The sequence below is a fragment of the Crinia signifera genome, chromosome 12 (assembly GCF_055691185.1).
Source record: "Crinia signifera chromosome 12, ASM5569118v1, whole genome shotgun sequence".
Lineage (NCBI taxonomy): Eukaryota > Metazoa > Chordata > Amphibia > Anura > Myobatrachidae > Crinia > Crinia signifera.
In genome coordinates, this window is record NC_139228.1 from 27,457,651 (window position 1) to 27,467,834 (window position 10,184).

The following is a 10,184-nucleotide window of genomic DNA, read 5'->3' on the forward strand; positions in this document are numbered from 1 at the left end:
GTACTTGCTTCACAAACATGAGATCACCTGCCGACAAGAGGGCGTGACTTTTTGGAAGCAGTGCACAGCCCGGCTGATGTCACTAAAGGGACCGTGGCCTAGCAGGAACCCCTGATTACCTTTCTCCAGGGGAGTGTGTGCAGAACCCCCCTCCCCCCACTGAGATTCTGGCTGCACTGCTGGCTCCTTCTCAGTGACAAGAGCCGAATGCTGCATCATAATGTCACACTGCAGCACTCGACTCCTGTCACTGTGGAAACGTCATCATTTTGGCGTCATCATCTGTAAGAGAGATACCTGGGTGCAGCCTCTGTTCCAAGTAGCTATCCCTGAGCTGCGATCGACTGGCTGGCAGATTCAGGAGTCTGCCAATACCACCATGTCAAACATTCAATCATCTACCGCATAGTCCTCTTTCAGGTTCCATAATACAAGTCTATAGAAGCATGGATCAATAGTTTTTTTAAAAAAGGGGCAATCATTTACAAGGCGAAACCGTGCCTATTAAATGATTGCCCCTTTAAAAAAAACTCCAAGTTCGACCGGCATCCCGCACAGACACTGAACTTGGAGGCTAATACATTTGGTTATATGAGCTCATGAAGAAATTAGACTCTATTGAGCAGCATATTAAGACGAGTGATGTTATCCAAGGCACACAGGTTGATAGACGCCATGTCCAAACCACATACACGCAGACACACAGGGATGGTCTCACCACACCATGGGAAAAGGCGCGGCCAGCCACCATAACATGGGAGGTTAAAGGAAGCATGGCCAGGCCCATGAGCAGCCTTCACCATCTAGGCCCCCTCCTCTCTTTCAGCCGCAGCGACGCAATGCCCAGCGCAATACAGTCTTAGAACTAGAGTGCTCAGACACCGTTGTGCATGCGCAGACCTCTGGGAAAATGGCGCGGTGGCCATTATTTCAGAGATTCCGGCAGTGCTGCTCGTTTCATTGCGGGACTCCGGAGGGGTGAGTATTAAATAAATGGGTGCAGCATTGCACCCATTATAAATATGCCACTGTATTCCACTTACCCCTTCATGTTGGTCTGTATATCACAGCAGCATGAAGCAGGGCACAGACATCAATGCAGTGAGAACAATTTATCATTGCAAAAGACACACCACGAAGTCAGGACAGTTCGGAGACGTGACATTTAAGTATGATTGACAGGGAATGTTGGCAATTGGAGGTGCACTACTGTTGGGCAGCTGTACGATGCTGGGCGTGTGTTACGATACTGATGTTATTACCTGAAGACCAATGACCAGAGTAGATATAGACTACAAGTGTGTAGTCAGGTCGGTACACAAGGTTCGTTCACAAGTTCATGGCAACAGCAACCAGTTGCAGGAACTGAGCAGACAGAATACTCAAGCAAAGGCTCAAACCGGGAGCTGCCTTTTGTAGGCTCAACCGGAAACGGGATTCTTTTGATGCAATACCGGCCATCTTGAATAAGGACAAATTCAAGGTCAGGTTCTCCAAACACAGCAACCCCAGAGATAAGGATGGATGTGGATCAGTGCTTGGAATAAAGTAGGATATACTAAAATGTTTATGATATATTGGAGTCAGATTGCTCCACATACAGTACATATGTGTATGACAGCAGTTATGTGATGCTATACAGAGGTTAGTATCAAGCAAAGTCAGTGTGCGGGTGATGGACATATGTTATAATGTACTAAAAATAAGTCCCAGTTGTCCTGAGTAGTTATAAGGACGTGGTGCAGGCTCCAGGTAGGTTACAACATACTCAGAGTAAGCGTCCGTGTGTGGTGGTGGTGAAGACCATATGCTTCAAAAATTGCCATATACAGAACTCTGGAAGAAGAGGCTTCTGGGAGCTTGATAAGAACATATTGGAATGTAGTAGATGGTGTCTTGGCTTCAGGGGGTTGGCGTCAATGTTCCCTCTAATTTTACGAAGGCTGTGTGCGGCAAAAGATTTTGGCTGCGCAACTTTGGAAGGAAATTAAAATTTTTGTGTGTCACTTATATATAACTGGAAAATGACTTTCAGCATTTGTGTTAACTTTACTTCAAAATGATTTTAAACATTCAAAACACAGCACACAATGTAGTTAATGGGTGAAACACACATTAATTGAGTCCACAACTGCATAAAGGGACCACTGCTGCTTAGTGCGCTCTGTTCTAATGTCTGTGCGCATGCTCGTCGAGTTGTGTGCGCGCGCACGTGCGCACAGCTTAGAGGGAACACTGGTTGGCGTCCCGTAGAACCTAGGTTCACAAAACATACCCTTCCTGTGCCTTTTGCTGGTGCGGGTCTTTGTGTTTCTTCTCCTTAGGTCCCTGCTGTAGTCCGATTCTTGTCATTGTGCAAGCCTACACATTGGCTGGTAGCAGCGGGGATCGTCAGTGGCTGAGTGACTTAGGGGGTCAGCGATCTGATGTGGTTCTTCAAAGCATGCGGTTACATTTGCTCATGCCAGGGGTTCCTTACTCATCGTCAGGGAGTTTCTTACACATTGCCAGGGGGTTACATGCTCGTTCTGCGTAGCGTTGGGTGTATTCCCTGACAGATTCTACAGGTCTAGTAGAACCTTTAGTGTCCATTTTTTGGAGGCTGTTTTTGCAGATTCCATGTCATCCTCATAGAGGGCCAGATGCTTCAAAAGGGATAAAATGGAGGGTGATAAACTACCAACCAATCAGCTCCTGCCTAACATTTTTCAAATAGGTCAGGAATTGCAGATCTGTTGCACAGGAAGGGAGGTAGGGATTAGGTCAATTACGATTGACCCCCTCTTGTAAGGATAAACGTATTTCTATATTTCTAGGGGTGTGCTACCACGGACAATATTAGGAGAAGACTTAATTGAGAAAGAAAAGGTTTGTCATGTGGTGGTGCACCATTCATAAGAAATTGAGTCATAAAATATACCTTTTATTGGTTATAATTAAAAAGATAGGGCGAAATATGACATACAACAAAAAACATGTACACAAGCGAAAACAGTGTGATTAAAAGGCACGTGCAGGTTCAAGGAGCAACTCCTTTAATCAAAAAAATATATATCTATGACTCCTTTATCACTCTCCTTCTTATGTCATAAAACAATTGTTGAGGAGGGAGGTGTTCATACATTAGGAGTTTGTGTGTGTTATATCCAATTGTGGACAAGCTGTTTTGGTATCTACTGTGTGGTGACAATCCTGGTACTGGTGGGACACCTAGCTTGATAACTCAGTTTATCGAGGTGCATGAGCACTAACAAGGCTTATAGGCTGGGCTATATCGGAACCTACAGAAATATTGTCTACACAGATATGCGTGGGATTGTGTTTCCTTTCACTAACTGGTACTACATTTAAGTATCTGTTTATGTGTCTCAGCTTGTACCTATCACTTTACAGAATAAACGTAATAAATGCTAACTAGAACATAAAACATGAAGTACACATCCCAGCATGCCCTGCTACCCTTTTGTTATTTGGTCATGCTAAGACTGTTGTAGGGCATGCTGGGATGTTTAGTTCAACAATTGCTGGAGGGCCAATGGTTCCCCATCTAGAAGGTTTGATACATTTTCCCTATGGTCCTTGTAGCCTCCTCTGTCTCCTGAATGCATCTCCTGTCCATGGGCCTCATAACCTCTCTTCCATTCCCCTAAGGGGATGAGTAACGATGTCTCTCATTAGATTATTATCAATAAAGAGAACATAAATGCCATACTATATGCAGGGTTTTAATATGATATGATATATTTATTAAATAAACAGTTTCATACATAGATTTTTTTATTTGCATTTTAGAAATGGCAAAATAGGTATAATAAATCATATAAATGCTGTACTCGCCAAAAAACAAAAATCAGAACCCCTAATAATGATCTTAACATAAGGACATGCCAGTCATCAGAAGAGCGTACATTCAGTACACATGAGCGCCCATTGGTTGGTATTCTTGGCGATCCATCACAATGGATGTTTCACAATGGGCATTGTTACAGGGCTAGTCCTCAGTCCGTTAAAATGACGGAACAACATAACAGTAATGTCGGTGCCAGCGGCCACAGAGCAATGCTTGAATTGGCCTGTTGGGCGCCACCTAGTGTCCGCTGGCATGCAGAACACTTGAATCCCCCTATAGAGGTGAGGAGTAGCATTAGCCTTTCATTATGTGCCCACGTTATCTCTTCTCCTGTGCACTCTCTTGTTTTATTATTAATTTGCTATATTAATCTAAAAGCTTTAAGTATATGATTAATGCAAAGTTTACTATTAGTTTTCCTTGTAACTTGTCGGTACTTGTTTCTGGGCAATTTTAGGGGGTGATTCACATTCATTTCCATTTAAGCTAATTCAGCCCCGTTCCAATGGTTTCGGACTGCACATGCATCGGCAACTATTGTAGTCACCAAGGCGTCCGCAGACATCATAGCGGCCAGGGGGATTGAGCACGGGGACTCCCAGCGTTTCCTGGGCGTGCCCACAAAAAATGGTGGGTGCGCCCAGAAAAACGTGGGCGTCCCTATGGGAACGCAGGTGTGGCTGGTGGCTGACATGACATCAACGTGGAAATCCGATGCTCAGTGTTGCAGTTTTCTGGCCCCTCGCAGACGAAGATAATAATATTCTGATACAAATTCTGCGCATGAAATGTAAGAAAAAATAATGCAAAATTCATCCCAATTTTTTTTTAATAGAAATTCTTGAACAGATTCATAGCTCAGCCGTCAAATAAAGCAGATTTGATCTGCGGTTTTAAATCGGCGAAACAAGTTTGCCGATCTCGCTCACTGTACAGTGTTCCTTACACCAATGCCTAAACAAGTATAAAAATATATATTTCAGTGTCAATTTTTGTTTCTAATACGACCGGTGAACAGTACTGTGTCCAAGTTTTATAATTCATATTAGTAAAGTGCTAAATTGCATCCATTTTTAAGAGTTTACATGCCTAAGCCAACTTTTTGGGACAGCTTACTAGCCTGATATATAGGCTGGTTTGTACATGGTTTTGATTCAGAAATATTTTATTTATGATCACAGGCCCGTATTAACAAACAGGGGCTAGAAAGTTAATTATCAAGATAGCAGTCTAGCCAGAAAAATAACTGGAAGGGTGAGGTAGACAATATTAGTGTGTTGGAAATTGCTAGGACCGCTGCTTGTTGTGGCAGTTCGGGGGTTTGTGGGTGTTTTAATGGTTGTGTAAGTTTCTGTCACTTCTTCAGGGGTTGTGTCAGTTTCTGTCACTTCTTCAGGGGTTGTGTCAGTTTCTGTCACTACAGTGGTTGCATCAGTTTCTGTCACTTTAGTGGTTGCGTCAGTTTGTGGCACTTGTGTAGGGGGTATGCAAGTTTGTGTCACTGGTGCATTGGATGTCTCAGGCTGTGTTGCGGCTGTTGAAACTTCTGTTGAAACTTCTGTTGAAACTTTTGTTGAAACTTTTGTTGAAACTTCTGTTGAAACTTCTGTTGTTGGATCCGGAGTTGCAGTTGTGGTCGGTGGATCTGGTGGGGTGTAGCAAATTATGCTCAAACTTGATTCAAGCCCTAAAATGGTTATTGACACATTTCCCTTAGCGCACATGACATCGCTGGTGCAGGTCTGCAGGTACAGGTAGGGCTTTTCGAGTGCTGAGAAGACAACAGTAAGTGATAAATTACAGTAAAGAGGTGGAATATCTTCTTGTTTCAATAATGCAAGGGGAAAATCATCCAAACCAAAATTGTACTTGTGTACTTCCAAATAGTGTGTAGTCTATCTTACAGGTAGTGTAAAATCCACCCTCCTGCAATGGTACACTCAAACACCTATTAGTGCAAAATCTAATATTTGCTAGTATAAAGTCCATCCTCCTGCTACTGAAAAATCCAAACTCTTCTAGTGTAAAGTCCAACTTCCTTCTATTGTAGTGTAAAGTCCAACTTCCTTCTATTGTAGTGTAAAGTCCAACTTCCTTCTATTGTAGTGTAAAGTCCAACTTCCTTCTATTGTTGTGTAAAGTCCATCCTCCAGCTACTGACAAGTCCAGTCTCTGCCAGTGTAAAGTCCAGCTGTCTTCTAGTGAAGTCCAGCTGTCCTCTATTGTAAAGTCCAGCTGTCCTCTATTGTAAAGTCCAGCTGTCCTCTAGTGTTAAGTCCAGCTGTCTTCTAGTGTAAAATCCAGCTTTCTTCTAGTGTAAAGTCCAGCTGTCCACTAGTGTAAAGTCCAGCTGTCTTCTAGTGTAAAATCCAGCTTTCTTGTAGTGTAAAGTCCAGCCGTCCTCTAGTGTAAAGTCCAGCTGTCTTCTAGTGTAAAGTCCAGCTGTCTTCTAGTGTAAAGTCCAGCTGTCTTCTAGTGTAGTCCAGCTGTCTTCTAGTGTAAAGTCCAGCTGTCCTCTAGTGTAAAGTCCAGCTGTCCTCTAGTGTAAAATCCAGCTGTCTTCTAGTGTAAAGTCCAGCTGTCTTCTAGTGTAAAGTCCAGCTGTCCTCTAGTGTAAAGTCCAGCTGTCCTCTAGTGTAAAGTCCAGCTGTCTTCTAGAGTAAAGTCCAGCTGTCTTCTAGTGTAAAGTCCAGCTGTCTTCTATTGTAAAGTCCAGCTGTCCTCTAGTATAAAGTCCAGCTGTCCTCTAGTGTAAAGTCCAGCTGTCCTCTAGTGTAAAGTCCAGCTGTCCTCTAGTGTAAAGTCCAGCTGTCTTCTAGTGTAAAGTCCAGCTGTCTTCTAGTGTAAAGTCCAGCTGTCTTCTAGTGTAAAGTCCAGCTGTCCTCTAGTGTAAAGTCCAGCTGTCCTCTCGTTTAAAGTCCAGCTGTCTTCTAGTGCAAAGTTCAGCTGTCTTCTAGTGTAAAGTCCAGCTGTCTTCTAGTGTAAAATCCAGCTTTCTTCTAGTGTAAAGTCCAGCCGTCCTCTAGTGTAAAGTCCAGCTGTCTTCTAGTGTAAAGTCCAGCTGTCTTCTAGTGTAAAGTCCAGCTGTCTTCTAGTGTAGTCCAGCTGTCTTCTAGTGTAAAGTCCAGCTGTCCTCTAGTGTAAAGTCCAGCTGTCCTCTAGTGTAAAATCCAGCTGTCTTCTAGTGTAAAGTCCAGCTGTCCTCTAGTGTAAAGTCCAGCTGTCCTCTAGTGTAAAGTCCAGCTGTCCTCTAGTGTAAAGTCCAGCTGTCTTCTAGAGTAAAGTCCAGCTGTCTTCTAGTGTAAAGTCCAGCTGTCTTCTATTGTAAAGTCCAGCTGTCCTCTAGTATAAAGTCCAGCTGTCCTCTAGTGTAAAGTCCAGCTGTCCTCTAGTGTAAAGTCCAGCTGTCCTCTAGTGTAAAGTCCAGCTGTCCTCTAGTGTAAAGTCCAGCTGTCTTCTAGTGTAAAGTCCAGCTGTCTTCTAGTGTAAAGTCCAGCTGTCTTCTAGTGTAAAGTCCAGCTGTCCTCTAGTGTAAAGTCCAGCTGTCCTCTCGTTTAAAGTCCAGCTGTCTTCTAGTGCAAAGTTCAGCTGTCTTCTAGTGTAAAGTCCAGCTGTCTTCTAGTGTAAAGTCCAGCTGTCTTTTAGTGTAAAGTCCAGCTGTCTTCCAGTGTAAAGTCCAGCTGTCTTTTAGTGTAAAGTCCAGCTGTCTTCCAGTGTAAAGTCCAGCTGTCTTCTAGTGTAAAGTCCAGCTGTCTTCTATTGTAAAGTCCAGCTGTCTTCTAGTGTAAAGTCCAGCTGTCTTTTAGTTTAAAGTCCAGCTGTCTTTTAGTGTAAAGTCCAGCTGTCTTTTAGTGTAAAGTCCAGCTGTCTTCTAGTGTAGTCCAGCTGTCTTCTAGTGTAGTCCAGCTGTCTTTTAGTGTAAAGTCCAGCTGTCTTTTAGTGTAAAGTCCAGCTGTCCTCTCGTTTAAAGTACAGCTGTCTTCTAGTGTAAAGTACAGCTGTCTTCTAGTGTAAAGTCCAGCTGTCTGCTAGTGTAAAGTCCAGCTGTCCTCTAGTGTAAAGTCCAGCTGTCCTCTCATGTAAAGTCCAGCTGTCCTCTCGTTTAAAGTCCAGCTGTCCTCTAGTGTAAAGTCCAGCTGTCCTCTAGTGTAAAGTCCAGCTGTCCTCTAGTGTAAAGTCACCTGTCCTCTAGTGTAAAGTCCAGCTGTCCTCTAGTGTAAAGTCCAGCTGTCCTCTAGTGTAAAGTCCAGCTGTTCTCTAGTGTAAAGTCCAGCTGTCCTCTAGTGTAAAGTCACCTGTCCTCTAGTGTAAAGTCCAGCTGTCCTCTAGTGTAAAGTCCAGCTGTCCTCTAGTGTAAAGTCCAGCTGTCTTCTAGTGTAAAATTCCAGCTGTCTTCTAGTGTAAAGTCCAGCTGTCTTCTAGTGTAAAGTCCAGCTGTCTTCTAGTGTAAAGTCCAGCTGTCCTCTAGTGTAAAGTCCAGCTGTCTTCTAGTGTAAAGTCCAACTTCCTTCTATTGTAATGCAAAGTCCAACCACCAGTTGGTATAAAGCCTAACCTTGTCTTACTGAAAAGTCTATCCTCCTGCTAACGTAAAACCCAACCCCCAGATAGTGCCAACCCCATTCTGGTGCAAAGCCCAACTTCTGCTAGTGCAAAGTCCAGCTGTCTTCCAGTGTAGTGTAAAGTCCAACCTACACCAGTGTAAAGTCCATCTTCCTCCTAATGTAGTGTAAAGTCCAACCAGCAGCTGGTATAAAGCCTAACCTCCTGTTACTAAAAAGTCTGTCCTCCTGCTAATGTAAAACCCATCCTCTACTAATGTAACGCCCAACCTCCTGCTAGTGTCCTGCTAAAGTCCATCCTGCTGCTTCAAATGAATGCCATTGAAAGTTACAGACACTGATAATACGCAGCAAGGAATCACTGACTCCTTCAGCCAATCAGAGGTGGACAACTTGCTGTGTATAATGATGTCAGAGAAGAGTAAGCTATACCCGTTCTATATATGACCACTCCTATGATAAATCCATACACAATGTTAGGTACAGAAGGCTGTTTATTATTGTGCTTTGTGTAAGACATAGTGGTCATGTGACTTACCTATTAGTTTTATTGTAGCACACTTTGGTGATTCAGGGCCGCAATTTACAATAAGATTTTGATCTGTACAGTCAGCTGCAATAGTGCCCACGCAGCTCGGGCAGGTCACACTTTTGGCCGCTGAAGCTAGAATTGATGGAGAGAACACACGTCACATACAGATACAATGAATACAGTGGGTTATAGATAGACTATCAGCTTTCATGAGCATTGTATTTATCTTAGCACCAATACTATGGGTCCTTATAGCTACAACAATGGTTGTTACGTTTAATATTGAATCTCTAACCTCAGATTGACAATCCCAGGGCAATAAAAGAGATGTGAGACTCTTCTGCCCTTATTTCTGTGCCCATTGACCCTAATTAATGTAACCCAACATTGGAGATTTTCCTGCGTACCTCTAAGTGCAAGCGCAAAATCTGTCGTGTTGGTGGACGTCAGATGCTAATTTATGCCCACCCAGAAAATGGCATCTGAATAGACAGAATAATCCAGCGTTTACCCGATCACTCCCCGTTACCACCCTCTTTGCTGTCACTTTGGTCAGTAACACAAAAGAAGAAATGCGGTAAAATCCCAGTTTTCGTGTTTTTTCTTACTGCATTGACAAATGCACTAAACCCTGCAGGGGCTCAGTTGAGGAGGGAACGATCATTGAGGGATTTTTCCCCTGTTCGCAAATAAAAGTCAGTCTATACGGTCTTTTATTTGCTTTTGGGTATGGCCAAGAACGTTTGCATGGGGACGCCCAGTGTTTTTCTGGGCACACCCACCAATTTTTCACTGCCTTTTTTTTTTACACAACATGATTTATTTGAATTTATATAACAAATGTGAGCAGCGCTAGCATTTTTAGCGGATATTTTGCCCATCTCTCAAAGAGATGTTGGCACTCAAAGGGCTGATATACAAATAGTTGAACCAATTGCAACAAACTTGGTGGTTCAAATAGGGTCCTCTAAATGAAAATGATCTACCACTCTACAACTGTCGAGCAGCAAACAACTACAGCCGGGAGCTCGCTGCGTTGCCCACCTGGGAGAAATCGGGCCACTCCATTAGCACGCAGAGCCCCGGACTATGGCATCAACATTACATCAGTAATTGGTAAAGACGTTTTCATTTATTATAGTTCCCATAATCTAGATAAATCACATCTAAATAAATGATATGACTTTGCTTTATTGGTTACATTAAATTCTATAAGCTTTAATAGGAGTTAAAAACTTTC